At 38.5% G+C, this 20,508-nt stretch overlaps 1 long non-coding RNA gene across 1 annotated transcript; it reads right to left on the bottom strand.

The window, feature by feature from the left end:
- Nucleotides 1–925: 925 nt before the first annotated feature.
- Nucleotides 926–18,812, bottom strand: LOC132910631 (uncharacterized). Its single transcript, XR_009658814.1, has 4 exons — nt 17,748–18,812; nt 16,451–16,680; nt 12,585–16,264; nt 926–1,174 (listed from the first exon to the last, which is right to left on the bottom strand). It is a non-coding gene; the product is annotated as an uncharacterized LOC132910631 (long non-coding RNA).
- Nucleotides 18,813–20,508: the final 1,696 nt, after the last annotated feature.

Raw genomic sequence — 20,508 nt, 5'->3', positions numbered from 1 at the left:
TTTCGAGTTACACTAAACCGTAATAACTAAACATAACATTATTCTGCGTCTCAATGTTTTAGTGATTCTCTTCGTGCATACTAAAAAGTGCAAATAAATAATCGAAACATACTACTACTAGGCATCTCTAATTCACTTCCACCTTGAGCGTTAATCTCGATCAAAGTTTGACATATCAACCGATCAAATGCAACCTAACTGATCGCCACTTAGTTAAGCCTTCGCTACAGTTATTTCGTTACAAAAAATTTACCCGAATTACTTAGGAGTAATTCAATAATTCATTACAAAAATACAATATTAAATGTTTAATATCAAGAAAAATAAAAGAATGAATCAAAAATATACAGAAATGCATTTTCGTACAAAGTTCTGGTCCTAAAAATTTTAAAAATGTAACATTCAGTATTTATATATTTTCTTACGAAATTATTGCAAGAAATTTTAGAGTAATATTAATAAAAACAAAATTCATCGAGCTTTCATCCTTCATCTTGTAAAATTGTTCACAATAAACAGCATCCTTGATCACAGACAGATCGTAACTGTTACATTGACATGATCTTCGACGTAACATGAAAAACGGAAAAATATGGGACGCTCTAAATCCAGGCTACAAACCTAGAATATCACGGCTATGAAAGCGCAAGGATGTCAAATCTCGTCTGCATCGATTCTCAGGGAAAATCTCATGTTGTGGTATGCATCGTAAGAGGTTCGTCAAAGATTTCGTTTGAAAATCATCAATTTTCCAGCCGCGTTGTATGACACAGCGATTTATTAATCGTAAACTATCCTATTGCTGGCTGAATCGCAATTAACGGATTCGCGCACGATTACTTTATAGGGTCGCATTTCACGAGTCGGTTTTCGCTTTTACATGGTCAGTATTATAGTCAACGGGAACGTCAAACGGGAACGATGAAGAAATAGAAGAAATCGGACGGATCAGACGACCCAACGTCATGATTGTGATAAACGGATTTAGATGTAATACTATATATTATTAACTATCCAATCGAAGAAATAGCTTAATTACAAAGGGATGTAGGGATATCACGTGGGCTTGTTACGCCCAAGTGATCCAGCGCAGGAATCCTAAGGCGCTGTCGGCAATAGCGGCGGAAATGCGAATTAACGAGCTCTTTCAAACCGTCTGCAACCGCGCGGCAAACTATCACGCAACCTGGCAAACGTGTTGTTTCACTCTTTTGCCATCGTTTTCACATGCAGCTAACTGTACAACACAGAAACATCATCTGAATCATTACCGTGCTGGTAACTAGCAGCAAAATTTAGAAAGAGAAGGATTTCTACAATCACGTGTTTCAGTTCCTGGAAATTATGCGACTTACTCATGTTTTTATGTGTTTTTCTAGATATTTTGATATGTAGTAAAATCAAATTTTGATTTTATTGGTGACATTATTGTACGCAGGAAAGATTAGAAAGGACAAGTTTCTGCGACCGCGTTTTAATCCTCGAATATCGTGCGACACGCTTTGTGTTTTATTTTATAATGAAAAAAATAAAATTGCGTAATAAACAGAAGCTGCGATACAAAACAAGTTTAACATCATCGAGTTTTAGATCCAAATCACGTTTTTGTTTCAACTGACAACAAGAGTTTTAATGCTTTAACGAAATTCCAAGCAATGTAGCCGACACTTGTAACCTTAAATATGAGTTCTCGAATAGAAATATCTTATGACTACGGTGGCGATGTGGATATTGTATACGGCTACAAACCCAAAGGTCCCGTGTTCAAATCCTAGTCGTAATTTTCCTAGTTTACACGATAATTACTGATAGGCCTCTTCCGGGGTTAGAGGGGAAGACCAGCTAAGCCAGACCAAAACAAAGGATCCGTCAGCGTTGAAGGTCGTCGGTCAGAGATGTGCCGCGAAATAATGCTCATCTATGGCTGTGAAATAGATCTAGAATATAATAACAAAGGCTGTGAGACATACCAAAAATAGATATAAGTTAGATCATAAGTAGTATGTCTATAATTTAAGTAATTAACTAACTCCTACTAACATTATCAATAAGCCTGTATTTATTTGCACTAACCCAATCCGAACCTCGGATCGGATCACTAACCAACTGAGCGCGGAACATCGATGTCCGCAAAATAACGCTGATGTGGGTCGGCACCCTTCTAGGGAAGCCCAGAAGTAAGGACGTGGAAATTAAAGGATCACTGCGACTAGGGTGTGAACACCGCCTTCTGGGTGAAATAGCCGTATACGATGCGCCAGGGCCCAAACATGGAGTTCTTTGACGGGTTCGCCTTGTTAGGGCCCAGCCGTAGTCTGTTTTGCCCATAGTTCCAATAATATTTCTTTTTTTTTTTTATTAAAATTTAACTCTGAAAATGTAACGATTAGATCGGAAGTGACTCGAAGAGCAGTGTTAAACACAAAGCGAATCAGCAGCTTTGGACGCGGAGAAGCGATCGACGCAGGTGTAACCGCGCTTAGTTTAATTTGTTAGCGAACGCTTTGCCGCGAATCCACCTTCGTCATCGGACTGCGTCGGATTTCTCGGTAGCAGAATGGATAAACCGCGTGCAACACGCGGTCACATTGATCTTACACGACGATAAAGGCAATGACCTGATTTACCGTCGATAGCAAGATTGGTGTCAACAGCAGCGTCGTGCGTTGCATCGAACGCGAATCTGAAGTCGAAGATACAACGATGAAGCGCGTAGGCGACGATCGGCATATGCATAAAACTGTGTCAAGTCAAAGTGCATCAACATGTATATAATTATTAGTAAGTGCATGTAGCATGTATATAATTATTCCTTCAGTGAGAAAGAATTCTTTGGAAGAAACTGCGAACGAGCAATCTATATAAAATTCTATAGTATTATTCATATCAATTGCTTTCATTTTTGTTACTAATTCTGTTCACTGTAGTTAAATGCACGCATGTTAATCAAGCAAACGTTCCCTAATAATCTCAGAAAAAATTATAAGAAAGAGTGGTTTCCGCAATTGATTAGTATTCATTTTCACTCATCGAGTATTCACTTCCACGTGTAACAAGACTATCTATTTCCAGAATTTATTGAGAATTCACATGGAGGGAGAAGCATCGTTCACGTGAACAGTCATCCTCGGTTCAAAGACCGAACGTATCCGACGATACAAACGAATTTCAGTCCTGGGAAACATTGTCTGCGAAAGTAACGTGAGAATCGATCGAACACAGAGCGGAGGCCGCTCCGTTCCATCCTTTTCGTTTCATTGCCACAATCATGCGATGGGTAGCTGGCCGGCCAAGAATCAAAATCGGGAATGAGATCGAAACGAACTGTCTCTTCAAATGCTGAACAGCTACGAAATAGCGCGATCCTCCACAAATAGTAATCGTATTTATGAATAAGCGTATACACGTATGTATGCATTTTGTATATCGCTATTACTATATGTATTCTGGAGGATACATTACTTTTAAATTTCTCATAAACCTATAAATATCCACAGTCTAACAACTATCAAATGAAAGAGAAAACAAATTCCCTTAAACATATGATGGAAAGTTGTTTCTTGCATCGAGACAAAGAAATTAAAAACCATATGCTTCACATCTTCAGGAAAGTAAATCCTGTTATACACATCAAATATCTCAGCGCTCTTATTCATGGTTTCTCTTTTCTATTACAATAGACAATAATTATACGTATATTAACGGAAGGAGAATCTCCTTCTGTTTCTCGAAAGGACCGGAAAATTAAATCTGAGAATGAATTCAAAAGATGAAAGCAATTAATGATGGAAAGAAGAAAGGCAAACAATCATATAATGGAGATTGATATACCTGATCTATAAGTATATGTAATAAAAATCATGAAGCGCATACTTTAAATTACTTTAAATACTATTGTTAGAAGCAAGATGGTCAACACCTTTTCAAACATACTCGAATCCGCAATAATCTATTGCTGTCCTCGGATTTAGATTTTTACTTACTGTCGAAGCCCTTAATTTATTTAATGCATCTTTAAAGTCGAGGCCCTCCTTATTGCTCGTCAGGGTAAAAGACGGGATAAGTGTCCGTCCAATCCTTATCCACCAGTTTTCCAATTAGCAGCAATCACCGTTGTCCTTGCTTCCTCAACGAAAATTGCAATAAACGGATCCGCGTGCCTCGTGTTCCAGGTACACCCCCATCAGTAGTTTTGCTCCTCGACATCACGATCCCCGAACTTCACGTGTTAGCAACTCTTCGGTCGAAACGTACTTTCCAGTTTTTAAAAGTTGTTGGAGACAAAGAGTTGTATTTAAATTGTTAACTCAGTGTTAATATCATTTGAACCACCCCAATTATCTTAACCGAAATAGGGTATCGGCTGATTCCTTTAACCTTGTTTCAGCGTCTACATTTTAAACAGGTTTCGAGTGCGTAAAAGAATATCGTTCCACTGGTCACCTGGCTTATCAGCGAAAGCTTAAGTCGGTTTTTTGGCTATATGCAATTCTATCGTGTCCAAACATGTTTTTAACGCGTGCCTAGCTTCGACGATCGACGATCGATATACGCAGTCTACGTCCACAATCCTCAACGATCTCGTCACAGATTCGTATCTGTTTCGATTTGGCTGACACTCCATTTACGTCCATCTTCGAAATCACGTAGAAAAGTCCAACAGCTTCTTTCTTTTCTTCGCAGACGCCAAGGTTCTCGAATTTCTTCATTTCGCTTCAACAACGGACTACTTGGGGATTTCCGGTTCCACATTTTACCACGATCTCTGTGGATTACCATAAGCGTCGCTTAGATTTTCGTCACCGATGGACACCGTTGCTCACTCGTCGAAGACGTTCCTTCATATTTGAAATTTCCGCTCAAAGATACTAAGGAACCTCTCGATGTTTTACAGTCGCATTTTTACGACGTACTCGTGCTGAATTCACTCCGTGAATTCTACGAAATCCACTTCGTAACCGTTCGTGCTGTCTCCATCAGAAGCTACCGCGATTATGTCCGTTGTAACCGATGTTGCTCATATCGACTATATGTTGCGATGTGGCGATCACTCATGTTGCAACTAGTCGATGGATATTGCGAATCTTGAACACCATTGACGCTCAAGGTGGCGGTAGGTTAAAGATGTAGAGCGATGTCGTGTCCACTTGGTTTATTTGCACTGTTTGGTATAAACGCAGGAGTACGTAAGGAGTTTCTACTAAGGCTGGTGCATGATGAATCTCTCTTGCTGACTGCGCGATGAAGACTGAATAATACTCGTCTCTTGAAACGTCTGGTCCTTATATTCTAGCTCTCCGTCCAGGGGGTGTTCTTCTGTCCATATTTCCGTTGAGGAGGGAATCTATTCCTATCCCATCTGGTAACTATCCTACCGTCGTGGATGTATCTCATCTGGTGTTTACGTTTAACTTTAGAGCAGATCCGTACAGCACTCCGGGGGGCAATTACCCTCTTGACGCACTGTAAAATTTACAACTTATAAGATAAGAATATCCAACTTCCCAAAAATCACAGATGTGCTGTCCATATCGTAACGAAAGACTATTCAAAATCCCGAACAACCGTTTCATTTGATAAATTTTTGTTTATGACGACGGTGTCCTCGAGACAAGAAAGACTAGTGGGAACTACAAATGCCGTACATTCTTTTTTACTTTCTCCGATAAGAACGCGAAGATATCCGTTTCCATTTTCGACCACGATCGAGCTTGCAAAGTCAGACTGAGACTGACTTGTTATTCCGTTCTCTGGTCAGGTTTTAATCCGATTATAAATTCATCTAATTTGGGCGCTCCTATTTTTACGTATTGATCGGCTCGCACTGATCGCTACACGTGTCTATCAACGCGGTCAAATTCTAATCTCCGATCTTAACGTTAATACAACGCTTTGTCTGTATCGACTGCGACACACTACACGTATCTTTAGGGGTCTTACTCACATTGTTACATTGCGATGCGATGTTTCCGTACTCCCGGCATTTGAAATACCTGGCAACTTCGCTTTCCGTTTTGGGTGAATTTTGTTTCCGTATAGAAATCTCCGTCGCGTCTCGTTCTCTTGGATTTTTCTTCGACCAGCTTGCTTTTCGTCTTCGCGTTTTTCTTCATGGTCTCGTACGGGGCGAACTTCTCTTTTAATTCGCGAATATTCTTGGTGCTGTACAGTATGACGTTGTTAGTCTGCTCGCGAATTCCGTCGATAATATATTTTATTACGACCGAACTCTCTATACTTCCTTTCTTCGCTATGTCGAACATTTTGTGGACACACTCCTGGTATGTCTCGGTTTCCTTCCTGATTCGACGCAACAATTCCTTCTGCACCTTGTACGCGTCTACTTTTTGCCCCAACTCGGTACTCAACATTTCCTTCATTGTTCTCCAGTTTCTAGGACGCTTTCCGCGATTGACAAACAATTTGGCCGAATGGCGTATCTTCACGTATATGAATCGCTACACGTCAGTCCAGCCACAAAGGTTGCACATTTCCTCAAATTCCAGCATCTAGCTTTGCACACTGACGTTGTTATCACCTTTTAATGTGCTCATGTGTTACTGTTCGACATCTTCTTTCTCTTCATCGTACTCACCGTGCTCAATCCCGTGCTCAAAAAGCTCTTAGACGCTCTCGCAGCTCTTCCTTCTTACTAATTCTTTTTAACCTTCGTTTTTTGAGCTCATCTTTCATCTCGGCAACTTTCATTGTTTCACGTTTGCTTATCGTTAACAATAGCTCCTTCCTCGACATCGTTTGATCATTTGCTTTTTGTGGATAATGATTGAACGCGACATCAACTCAATCTCACAATTACTACACGAATAATTCTGTTTAACATTTCGCTTTCTTTTTTGTTCAATCTCGACTCGAACTCCCGCAATTATACTAATCTCTAATTATTTGATATATTCATAATGATTGAAACGATGATTATTTGAATAGAGCTATTTCTTGATGTAGTAATGTAATACAACTAAATTTGTACACCTAGTCTAATTCTGGATAACAACTCAGCACTAACAATTATTCGACAACTAACGTGTAAAGACAAACTTCTCACTGCAACTAGCCGCAACTTACCCATAACTGACTATTCTCTCCACCAAAACGTCCTTTTATACCATGGTTTTCGGTTCCCCTACCATGCATATGTATCTTGCAGCTGTTAGTGACCCAAGATGGTCATGGGAACCTTTTTTGATTGCCTATTCACCTAAAGGGACACGGGCACATTGTTGGCCCACTTAGCCCATTAGAATGTCCCATCATACCTGAGCCGCTAGGGGCCTTTCATTTCTTCACTATCTCTAGTTCATCGGAATTTTCCCAACGGTTTTTTTAGGATACTACATGAAATAAAAGTCTACAGCATACAGCGACGCTTTACTTTTTGTTGAAGTAAACCTCACTTCTAGGAAAACTCTACATCAGCACCGTAACTTAGTTTTTCTAGCCTTTGAAGATACTAAAAATTATCTAGCACTAAATCAGTAAGAAGGGTCTTTCAGCCTCGTAGCCTCTTTTTTAGGAACATGCTTGCACAGATTCTGGTTAGGTTAGTGCAGCGGGGTATGGACAGACCAGTTTTTGTAATTATATAAATATCTATAGGAACTTGGATTCGGAGCTGTGTTGTAATGTAACGCTGCCATAGTGCGCTGTAGTAGCAAACACTGTACTTATAACATTCCTACGCTTGTACTCGGATATTTTTATTGCACATTCACCCACGCGTTTGTGCATCAGATAACCGCAACACGTTTAAATATGGAAACACCCAATAGACCTCATAAAAGATATAACTTAGAAAAAAACGAAGCTGGCACCCCGCTGAGGGTAGCCACCCACATGCTATATTATTTTTTATTTATATTTTTTTTTCTTCACCAACAAGATATAACACTTTACCAAATGTCCGCAAGGACAAATTGTAAAATAACCAAAATAAAATAAAAAAAAAAAAAAAAAAAAAAAAAAAACGTTTAAATATCTCTCTTAATTTGTCTACCTTAAGGTTCGGAATAACCGACATCCGCTAGAATTCGCGACGGCGCGTCATACTTTTTCCAACAACAGTACTGACATCGATGCAACGAAAAATTGGGAAAAAGCAAATTCGAGTAACTATGTGTACAGACCTCGGAGGAAAGAATATTAAGGGAGACTGATGATAACGAACGGAACTCGGGCTCACGATGGCCTACTTGTCACGTCGATGTCACTGATGACACCGAAACCGGGTTAACGCGTACGTGCTGGAGCATTGCACTTTGCTCTAATAGACTGACGGTGTACTGCAAACAAACTGAAACGCAAAGTGCAATTCATTCCAAATGTATATCGTGCATGATGTTGATGAGAATTGTAATCTGGTGTAAATTGTTATATTAAAACCGAAGTAGGTTGCCGAAGAATATAAGAAAAATGTAGCAATTAATTCAGTACGCGTGTACGAATAACTTTATTCGAAAAATCTGTGTGGAATAAAAAGATTCATTTTGCTTGCTTCGGATGGTGTTACACATAGATAGCTTAACGGTATATATTGGCAGGAAGTTTCTAATTGTATCTGTTAAGGTTATTCAGTGGATGGAATTAAAGAAATGCGTGAGCAAACTGCAAGGTATTGAAAGTGTATATATTGTGAATAGTAAATTACAAAATATGTGGTACTATGTAAGCCGATCCAGATCCTCTCGCTAGCAACGTTACCCTGAGACTAAAGACAACTGCCGAAACCAACGTCGCACGTGTACCGCTTATCGTCTTTCCTCGACGCATTCTTTTGTCTACGCGCTATCGATGACCTTAGGCTCTTGAGAAACCGAAGACCAGATGTAGAGTTTTCTCAGAAGTGACGATCACTTCAACAGTATCTATGGTGTTACTTAAGCTTAATCGATAAACATCATGTCCCTAAGCTTATGATCTATTTTCTCAAAATATGTTTGTAATACGTACGTTTGTAAGCTGTATTTTTAAATTATGTCCGCATGTAAAAATACAGATGTCAAAGTTATGTGGTATATAACAGTATAATTTCTAGGAATATTATAGCATCCTGGAAAGGTTGTCTAAAAAAGTTCCGACGAAATATATACAGTTTTACTAGAAAGCGTAACTACCGACAGGCTGAAAGGGACTGGAAACTTCCATAGGCCATGGGACCCATCAATATGCCGCAGGTCAAATAGTTACTCGGAAGAAGGTGTACGTGACCATGATCACGAACAGTTATGAAACACGTGCGTGGTGGGAGTATGAAAAGATGTTAAAGGGATGCTTGAGTGAGAAAATCCATTAATCGTTTGTTGTTAATGGAGAGTCTAGTAGCGAGGAATTTATTAGTCGCGAGTCGTAGTTGAGGGAGAGTTGCTGGCGAGTTGTTCTGAACTCGTTAATTGTTAGTTGTGAGTTGTGAATTATCAATTTAATTGTCTTAGTTATATGACATTACTGCATTAAATTTAAATTAAATAGCCATTGTTTCCTCTTTAACCACTGTAAAGAAATCCATCTATCGATAAATTTATCATACAAAGTAGAGATCACTAGTAATCCTGATTTCCATAATTTTGATTTCTATAATCCTGATAATTCTTATCATATTGATAATAAACATAATATTTAGCTTATTTCTAGCAGTTCAAGCGTTCCATATCAAACAGTAAGATTTTTTAGGAAACGCCACATTGCGTTGTATTAATTTCCATTCTCCCCGAACAGAATTAGCTAACGTCTTTCATGCGTCTCAAATTTGCACACACCAATTCAGAAAACGCGGTTCGCAACGTCAGAGAATAGCAACTTACCGTTATATTCCATGCAAGAAAATTCAATCAGACTAAAAATTACTCCGTTTACTTGAACACATATCAGCAAATAACTATTACACAATGACTCAAAGATAAAGCAAAGAAAAAACTTACTATGGTTTGGTAGGACGATATCCTATTACGATTCAGTTTCTTTCTTCGCCGTGTATTTTAGCAGAGGAACAGGCCACTGTTACAATTATTCGTAATGCGCGCAACGAGACTCGGGTCAGAAGGAATCTTGAAAATTGTGCAAGATAGGGGCAAAGTTGCGACGACCAGAAAAAAGAACAGGAAGCCAAAGAGTATTCACGCTCGTTCGCAGGAAGGTCCGCACGTGAAACTGTCTCTATACGCGACTGCTTCGACGCAAAACCCGTATACCCTCTAAATATTCAGAAGACGCCGCTTCTGGAATGTTGCTCTCGTTATCAGTGAAAGTTGCGCGACATAAATAAGTAGGTATGCGAACGGTGTACCGGTGCAACGCGTCAGCAAAGACGTTTGAAGAATATCAGGTGATAGAGCTTCTTTCATAGACAGAACGCGTTTCGCTGAACATCATTGGCTATTTATCACGTTCACTCTGCAGTTGTATTTTTTTTCATCAGAAACGTCTTTACTTTTTGATTACGGATTTTTATTCGTTTATGAAAAATTTTAAAGTGCAAACATACATACGCCGTACACAGTATAAAAAAAAAACACTCGTAGGTAGTATAATATGGATCATCGCTTTTAGAGGACGCAAAAAAGTTTGAACAAAGCATAATAGAATAGAATTTATTTATTAAGTCGAAACACGAGCCGTGAAAGGAATACGTCATTATTCGCGAATTGCGCGAATCACAGCTGTCGGGAATGGAATTAAAAATACAAAATTTAAAGGAAATAAGAAATATGACACGTACAATTGCTTTAATATTGCAATAAATTTATAAACAAATACACAACATTATTATCGAACAAAATTAAAATCGAACTAACAATATCGAAATCATAACATCATATAGCTAGATAATGACGAGGGATTGAAGCTTTTTCAATTCGAAGGTAATTTCACTTTTAAACGCAACCTGTGGGAACACTTGACGTTTACTTATGTTTCAAACTTTTCGTCATAGAAAATTACAAGTAAAACAGTGAAAACAGAGATCAACAAATCTATTGAAACTATGAAAATATGTACTTAATTGATAATTTTATAAATACTATAATCAGTCCTACAAAGTTAATTATAATTAGACTGTTTCTTTAATAAATGCAATACGCCTGACATATCATTTCTATAAAACAATACGGTATATCGCAAACAAGCAACAGGTGTTTTACAAAGTTCGATAATTATAAACTAATGATACAATGGACCAAGTCTTAACAACTAGGAAGCTTATCATATATTTCAGTAAAATTAAGTTTCAAGGAGCAATACTATATTCAAATAAAATAATATGAATATATTTATATACATAATGCATAAAATGTTCATTTATATTGAAGCGAACTTATTGTAAAGTATTTTAATATCGGAATTAATGAAGTAATGTTTTTTAATAAACTTTCAAAAGACTCATATTTTTGCAGCAATTGCAATTTTTTCTTTTTCGCTGTTTCACCGTGTCGTGGGAAGATGCGTTCACAGTATAACGAGTCAATGAGAGTGGTAAATTCTCTTCTCGATATAGTAATTGACGCCATGAATTAGCCAATTCCATATTTCGGTTAAGATAAAAGGAGCGGTTTGAATGATCGTAGCACTGAATTCACAGTTTAAATATACACTTTATCTCCAACAACTTTTGGAACTTGAGTGTCTGCGTGTAGTGCTGCGAGAGATGTGGAAGTGTTTTGAGCGAATAGTTGCACGCAAGTTGAGGTTTCTTCGGTTCGATGAGTTAGCAGCAACTTAAGGTATCTTCTGAGCATGATGTCCGGCAATCCCGAGGTGTAAAAGGAAAACTAGTGACGGATGCTGGCCCCCCTTAACGTTGATTCGTGGATGGAAGTTATCTTTGAACATCAAACATGGGAAAACTGGTTTTTCCCATGTTTTACCGGAGTGAACAATAACCCCAAGGAGCGTCTTGACTTGAACGATGTATTGTATAAATTAAGGTCCTCGATAGTAAGGAAAAAAACTAAATCTGACGACGACAATTAACGGTATCTTAAGAGAAGTATGTTTGAGCAGCTGTTAACCATCTTGATCACAGAATGGATTATAGTATTGGTATACAAGTCCCAAATAATAAAATATCACTGCTACGAAATCGCAACTCGTCTGCATCGATGCTCAGCATAGGAAAAATCTCATTTTGTGGCACGTATTATCAGAGGTTCGTTAAGGATTTCGTTTCAACATCATGAGCTTTCCAGCAGCGCTGTACGGCACAGCGATTTATTAATCTCAAACTATCCCACGGTTGGCTGAACCACAATTAACGGATTCCTTAAACGGTCGCATCTCACGAGGCGGTTTTCGCTTTCACATAGTCAATTTTATAGTCAACGGTAACATCGTGGTGAAGAAATGGGAGAAATAGAACGAGTAAGATGACCCACCATCATGGTTGTGATAAACGGATTTAAGTGAAATACTATTAATTGATAACTATTCAATCGAAGATAAGCTTAATTACGAATGAACGCCAATGTAGATATACCGCATGGGCATGTGACGCCGATATGATCCAGAGTAGAAATTCAGAAGCGCAGGTGTATCGAATTAACGAGTTCTTACAAGCCGTCTGCAAGCGCGCGGCAAACAATCACGCACCCTGGGAAACGTGTTGTTTCACTCTGTTGCCATCGTTTCGAGATGCGGATAACTGTACAAGATAGACAACATCATTTGAATCATTATTGTGAATGCATGCACGATTCCGTGCTGGTAACCAGCAGCAAAATTTAGAAAGGTTAAGATTTCTACAATCATGTGATTTAGTTCTCGGAAATTGTGCAACTTACTCATGTCTTCATGTGTTTTCTTAGATATTTTGATATCTAATAAAATCAAATTTTCACATTATTGGTGACGTTATTGACAAACAGGAAAGATTAGAAGGGGCAGATTTCTACGACCACGTATTGATCCTTGAATATCGTATGACATGCTTTTTGTTTTATTTTACTATGAAAAAAATAAAATTGCGTAATAAACAGAAACTGCGATACAAACAGTGTTTTAAATCAGTTACATCATCGAGGTTTAGATCTAAATCACGTTTTTGTTTCAACGGACAACAAGAGTTTTAATACTTTAACGAAATTCCAAGCAATGTAGACGACACTTGTAACCTGTTTAAGAAATGAGGTATCCTTGAGTATAGGACCGACCAAAAGAAAGAAGCCTTCAGCGATGAAAGTCGGTCAGAGATGTGCCGCGAAGCTCATCTTGAAATCTGATAGAATAGTATTATTGAAGGCACTGGATTGTTGTATAGAGTTTAATACTCCACAACAAGTGTGTGACATACCAAAGATAGTCTATAAGTTAGATTTAAGTATGTCAATATGGAGAATATTAACTAACACCTACTAACACTATCTTATAAGCCTACCTATTCCACTAACCTAATCCGATCCTCGGATCGGAATACTAACCAACTGAGCGCGGAACATCGATGTCCGCGAAATAACGCTGATGTGGGATCGGCACCCCGATAAAAATAAGATTAGGTCGGAAATGACTCTAAAGAGCACGGTTAAACACTGGGCATGATACAGAGGAAAAAAGCGAAATTAACAATATGTATGTACTTGTTGATACAGCTATTGCGTAATGACGAAAACTAGAAGAGAAAGTCATTTTATGATATCCATATTCTGATATCTTGTAAAATCGAATTTTGACTTTATTGGTGACGTGGTTACCAAGCAGGGAAAATTGGAAGGGGCAGATTTCTACGATAGCGTTTCAATCCTCGAACATCGTACATCATGCTTTGTGTTTTACTTTGTAATAAAAGAAAGTAAAATCGTATAGTAAGGGGAAGCTTCGATATCAAACAAGTTTTAATGTAATTTAATAACCCAATTTTTAGATCTAAACCACGCTCTCAACGGACAACAAGAGTTTTAATGTTTCAATCAAATTCCAAGCAACGTAGGGTCGACATTTGTATCCTTAAGTATGAGTTCTAAAATAATAATATCATATGACTACGATGACGATGTGAATATACACAATAAAAGTAGACTACCGAAGCGTCCTGTTTTGCGGCCAAGTTTCAGAAGAAAAATAACAACATAAACAAGAACATACAAAAGCTCCGCTCCCCAGCGGCTGAAATTCTAAAAAACCAACACAAGAACGAAAACTCAAAAAATTGTAAAAATCACGACACTCAATATGGTTACGTCGTACCGTCGCGTATCGCTACCTTTGCCTAACACGCCTTATTCTAATTCAATGTTTATATAAATTCTACAATGTATTAAAAAAAAAACAAATCTTGGCATAAATAAACACTATTAAAAAAAAAAAAGCGATGTAGATATAGTATAAGGCTACAAACCCAAAGGTCCCGTGTTCAAATCCTAGTCGTAATTTTCCTAGTTTACACGATAATTACTGATCGGCCTCTTCCGGGTTAGAGGGGAAGACCAGATAAGCCAGACCAAAACAAAGGAGCCGTCAGCGTTGAAGGTCGTCGGTCAGAGATGTGCCGCCAAATAAATGCTCATCAAGACTGTGAAATATAGTATTTAAGGCACTGGATGTTGTGTAGAGTTTAATACTCCACAACAAGTGTGTTGACATACCAATGATAGTCTCTAAGTTAGATTTTAAGTATGTCTATATTAAGATAATTAATAACTAACCTACTAACACATCATAAGCCTATCTATTCCACTAACCCAATCCGAACCTCGGATCGGAGTACTAACCAACTGTGAGCGGAACATCGATGTCCGCGAAATAACGCTGATGTGGGATCGGCACCCCGATAAAAATAAGATTGGGTCGGAAATGACTCTAAAGAGCACGGTTAAACACTGAGCATGATACAGAGGAAAAAAGTGAAATTAATAATATGTATATACTTGTTGATACAGCTATTGCGTAATGACGAAAACTAGAAGAGAAAGTCATTTTATAATATCCATATTCTGATATCTTGTAAAATCGAATTTTGACTTTATTGGTGACGTGGTTACCAAGCAGGAAAGATTAGAAGGGGCAGATTTCTACGATAGCGTTTCAATCCTCGAACATCGTATATCATGCTTTGTGTTTTACTTTGTAATAAAAAAAAGTAAAATTATGTAATAAGCTTCGATATGAAACAAGTTCCAATCCAGTCACATCAACGAATTTCTATGTCTGTATAACGCTTTTGTTTGAACAGACGACAAGGGTTTTAATGTTTTAACGAAATTCCAAGCAATATATCATAGAGCCCACACTTGTAACCTTACGTATGGATTATAGAATTAAAGCAGCATATGACTACGGTGGCGATGTGTTTCTACATCCATAGTCAAGTCCTAGACGTAATTTTCCTACTTTACTGAATTCCAACTGATGGGCCACGTCCGGGGCACGAGGGGAAAACCTAATACCGATCAAAACAAAGAAGCCGTCAGCGGTCAAAATCGGGTAGAGATGTGCCGCTCAACAACAAATAGCTCATCGCCATCACTGTGATACAATAGACAAACTATGATATATATGGCTGTGAAACTTCATAAGTACCAAAGTTTAGGAAATAGTTATTGTTACGAGCTGTGACCCCAGAATATATCCTCATCCATCCTTTGGTCAAGATGGTCAACAAATTTTCAAACATACTCGGATTCGCAATTATCTATTGCTGTCCTCAGATTGAGATTTTTACTTACGCTCCTTATTGCTTGTCACGGTAAAACACGGGCTAAGTGTCCCGTCCCATGCTTATCCACCAGTTTTTTCAATTAGCAGCAATGATCGTTGTCCTCACTTCGTTAACGAAAATTGCAATAAACGAATCCGCGTGTCTCGTGTTCCAGGCACACCCATCAGTAGTTTTCCTCCACGCGTCACCTAGCTCTGCACCGAAAGCTAAAGTCGGTTCTTCGGCTATCTGCAATTCTATGGTTCCCGAACATGTTTTTACGCGTGCCTAGCTGCGACGATCGACATACCACGCAGTCTATGATCCCGTCACCGATTCGATACTGCTTCGATTTGGCTGCCACTCCATTTACGTCCATCTTCGAAATCACGTAGAAAGGTTCAATAGCTCTTTTCTTTTCTACGGAGACGCCAAGGTTCTCGGATTTCTTCAGTTTGCTTCTACGATGGAGAACCTCAGGATTTTTCAACATTCAACCACGATCTCTGTGGATTTGCATACTGCAGGCTATTGTCAAGCGTGGCGTAAATTTTCGTCACTGATGGACTTCGTTGCTTACTGGTATCGTCGAGGACGTCCGTTCATCTTCGAAATTTCCGCTCAAAGATACTAAGCCATAAAAGATATAACTTAGAAAAAACGAAGCTGGCACCCAGCTGGGGGTAGCCACCCACAGCCTATATTTATTTTTATTTTTTTTTTTCACCAATAAATTGTAAAAAACCAAAATAAAATAAAAAAAAAAAGATACTAAGGAACATCTCGACGTTTCACCGTCGCATCTTTCCTACGTACCGACTATGTGATGAAGACGAATACTCGTCTCTTGAAGCGCCTGGTCCTTACATATATTCTAGCTCTCCGTCCAGGGGGTGTTCTTCTGTCCGTTTCCTTTGAGGAGGGAATCTATTTCTATCCAGTCTTGTAACTATACCACCGTCGTGAGTGTATCTCACCTGGTACTGATGTTTTGCTTTAGAGTGGACCCATCGAGCACTCCGGGTGGTAATTATCCTCTTGACGCACTGTAAATTTTACAACTTGTGGGATAGGAATTTCGAACTTCCCAAAAAAGACGAATATGCTGTCTGTGTCGTAACGGAAGACTATTCAAAATGCCGAACAACCGATTCGTCTAATAAAGTGTCTTAGGCTCAATATTATATACATTATACACGGCCGACATACCAACATCTATCGACTGCAAAATACTGACTTTCGCGGACGACACGGCTGTACTAGTCAAGCATATTAATCCAAAAACAGTAGCCATTTTACTACAAGAGCACATCACAAAATGGTGGATAGCAGCAATGAGCCACATAAATAAACTAGAGTCGCTACGATCGAAGATATTGAGAACAATAGTCAACGCCCTATGTATGTCAGAAACGAGGATATACGCAAAAACTTAAAAGTATCAACGATCAAAGAAGAAATCGGCAGAAATCAAAGAAGAAATACGTAGAAAAATACAAGGGGAGAACGGCAACACGTCCAAACTAGCTGGCTACTGAGGCGTGCAAAACTTTCATAGAAAGACTAAAAAGAAAACACCTTACTGACTTCACTAAAGAAATAAAATAGTCAAACTCGAAAATGGTATCCCGCTGGGGGTAGCCATCCACGTGTTTTTTAGCAACTAAGCTAGAAAAATTTACCAAATGTCCAGCTGGACAAATTGTAAGGTGCAAATTAAAAGAAAGAAAAGAAAAAAATATCTAATAAATGTTTATGACGACGATGTCCTCGAGAGAAGAAGGACTCCTGCGAACAATATTCTTTCTTTCGCGCCGTACATTCTTTCCTACATTCTTCGATAAGAACAAAGAGGGGTCCGTTTCCTTTCTCGACTACGATCGGGCTTGCAAAGTCAAACCGAGACTGACTTGTTATCCCATTCTCTGACCGCCTTCTAATCCGATTATCAACTTGGACTTCATCTAATTTATTTCTATTCTCTATTCTATTTTCACGTATTCGCTACCGGTGTCTATCAACGCGGTCAAATTGCAATCTCCGATCTTAACGTCTCTACAACGCTTTGTCTGTAACGACTGCGACACGCTACATGTATTCTTAGGGAACTTACATTGTTAAATTGCGATGCGATGTGTCCGTACTCCTGGCAACTTTGCTTTCCGTTGGGCAGTTCGCACTTAGGTGATTTTTGTTTCCGCACGGGAAGCTCCGTCGCGTCTCGTCCTCCTGGATTCTTCTTCGACCAGCTTGCTGTTCGTATCAAACGTGTTAATTTATTTACCGACAAGATAAGCTAATACTCGTGATAGTCAGATATATTTAAAAATTGTTCTACGTACATTATATAGAGTTGGTATAATACGTCTGATCCGTCGCTCGCTCAATGCTACTCGCTGTAAGGATACCAGTTAATGATCGTCCTAGAGAGCGCGTTCGTTTATTTATACTGGTAGGGGAAGTACGGGGAAGGTTGACTTTGACTATGGTTGACGGTTCCTGGTAGGGATGATATTGCTTTGTCCGGAGTTTATTTATTTTTAAATTTTGTACATCGTAACGGTGTCGATACTGCGACGCAAAACAACATGAGTCACTCTCGATTCGAATAGTCCTATCCTCCTCATGTGCCTCATTGCTTTCTTACCAGTAATAACTTTTTTTTTTTTTTTTTTTAGTTAGTTTACAAATTTCGTGGGTAATTTCCAAGTTCTACGAACTATAGCGCCTATCCGAAACCTGCCTGTAACGTATCAGGAAATTGGACTTTCCTGCCCGCGTGCGCGACATATTTACTTCTTGTGTTCGTTTATCTATCGTTTCGCTTGACTTCATTCCTAAGCGGTATTATTATGCCATGGTTTTCGACGCTTTGTTGTTCGATATTGTCACCTACAAGGGACGCGGGTTCTAGCCGGTCTATGGAGACCGTTATATTTTTATTATTTATTTTGATGATGAAATTCTTTTCCCCGCGTTGGATCACCTTGTATGACCTGTCGTAAGGTGTTTTTAGGGGACCGCAGACGGCGTCGTTACGCAGCAATAATACATAGGGTGACGCTGCGAATTCACGGAAAATGAACACGTTTTTCGTACCATGCCGAGTGATCGGTTGCGGCTTTATTTCTTCGATTCGCTTCCGTTCTTCGAGGTCGCTTGCCGAGTCGTCACGTGTTTTTTTTTTTTTTTTTAAATAGTTTATTTAGCCAATATTTGATTTTTTGTACATTTTTGAGATTCACAATAAACAATGAATTTGAGTATAGTGTGTTTAGGCAAAAGTACCGATACGCGTCGGTACGACGTAGCCATGGTCTAATATGTGTCGTGGATTTTCGGTTTTTGCGTTTATTTTTTTGTTTTTTGGGTTTAAGTCGCATTGGTGCGTGATTTTTGTGTATTCTTGTGTGCGTTGTATTTTGTCCTGAAACTTGGCCGCAAAACAGGACTCCTTGCCGAGTCGTCACGTGTCTGCCCCGTGAGGTGACGCGATGGGTCACACATGTATTTCACAAAATATGCAGTACAAAATAGGTTTATATTATTTTATCTTAACATTATAAGTAGACATACAATAGCAAAGACATAACAATTAAATATTATAAACTTAACATAATTATTTTCCTTTTCCACGCAATTTTGTAAAACATGTTAGACAGAGTGCCGGCTGACCCTTACAACGATCACAATATGTTGTTATTTTTTTGGTTCTGTTCGCGGCATACTCTCTAGAATTCTAGAAATTCGTTTATAACATTGTTTACATCGCCGTCTCGTTTTGCTCGCGAGCCCTGGTACGACTGCAGAAAATGTGAACGTTTTTTGAGAAGTACTTCATCTTCACTTGGCATTTACATAAAAGATATAACTTAGAAAAAACGAAGCTGGCATCCCCCTTCGTGGGTGCCACCCACATGCTATATTTATTTTTATTTTATTTTTTTTCTTCACCAATAAGATATAACACTTTACCAAATGTCCATAAGGACAAATTGTAAAATAACCAAAATAAAATAAAAAAAAAAAAAGAAACTTGGCATTTCTTCTTTGTAGGGATTCACTGTACTTAAAGGGTGATCAATAATTTCTTCGCTAAATTTTACGATTTTGATACTTTTTGTATCCCATTTTCTATGTACATACCATGTATTTACGAGGAAAATCCCGCATATTAATTCTATTACAAATTATTTTTATTCCACTTTACTGTTCTGCGCAAACAACTATGATAGGATGACATCTGATCGGATAGATCAAGTCCCTTTTTAGCATCATTAAAAAAAAAAAAAAAAAACAGAGTCTGGCTTTAATTTACTATTTCTCCCCTGAACAATAGGACACCTGTGATTTTCTGAAGTAGCTAGCATTCATACCGGTATTTTGTCAGTCCATTGTAAAAATTTAACGCCATTCCGATTTTGAAAACTCATAAAGCCACCCCATTGCTGTTTCTGTCTTGCCTGCGGCGGTAGAATTTTTTTATTCATTTTTATAATGCCACAAATAAATGTCCTTTTTTACAGAAGTTCCTGTAGGGAACAAAGGGACACTAGTATAAAAGCTATCGGTAAATAATATGCGGCCTTTACTTAACATTTATAGATATATGCAAACTGATATTGCCAAACTATTGTATATCAATGTATTAGTTGAAGTCCGCGGAATTCATTGTAATTTTGTAATAAATTGAGGTTAAAGTTGAAAAATGGCGGTCGTGTCGAACAGTCTAATGTGACCCAGCGCCTCCTCACAGAAAAAAAAATTAATATCGGTGCCGGCGTCAACGTGTTAAATAATAGCGACTCGAATTGGCGTCCTTGATCGTTCGTTATTTTGGATGGCGCGCTGAAACGAGATATCCATGTTGAAAG

The sequence above is a fragment of the Bombus pascuorum genome, chromosome 1 (assembly GCF_905332965.1).
Source record: "Bombus pascuorum chromosome 1, iyBomPasc1.1, whole genome shotgun sequence".
NCBI lineage: Eukaryota > Metazoa > Arthropoda > Insecta > Hymenoptera > Apidae > Bombus > Bombus pascuorum.
The sequence above is the reverse complement of the archived record's forward strand: the minus strand, read 5'-3'. Positions and strand labels throughout refer to the sequence as shown.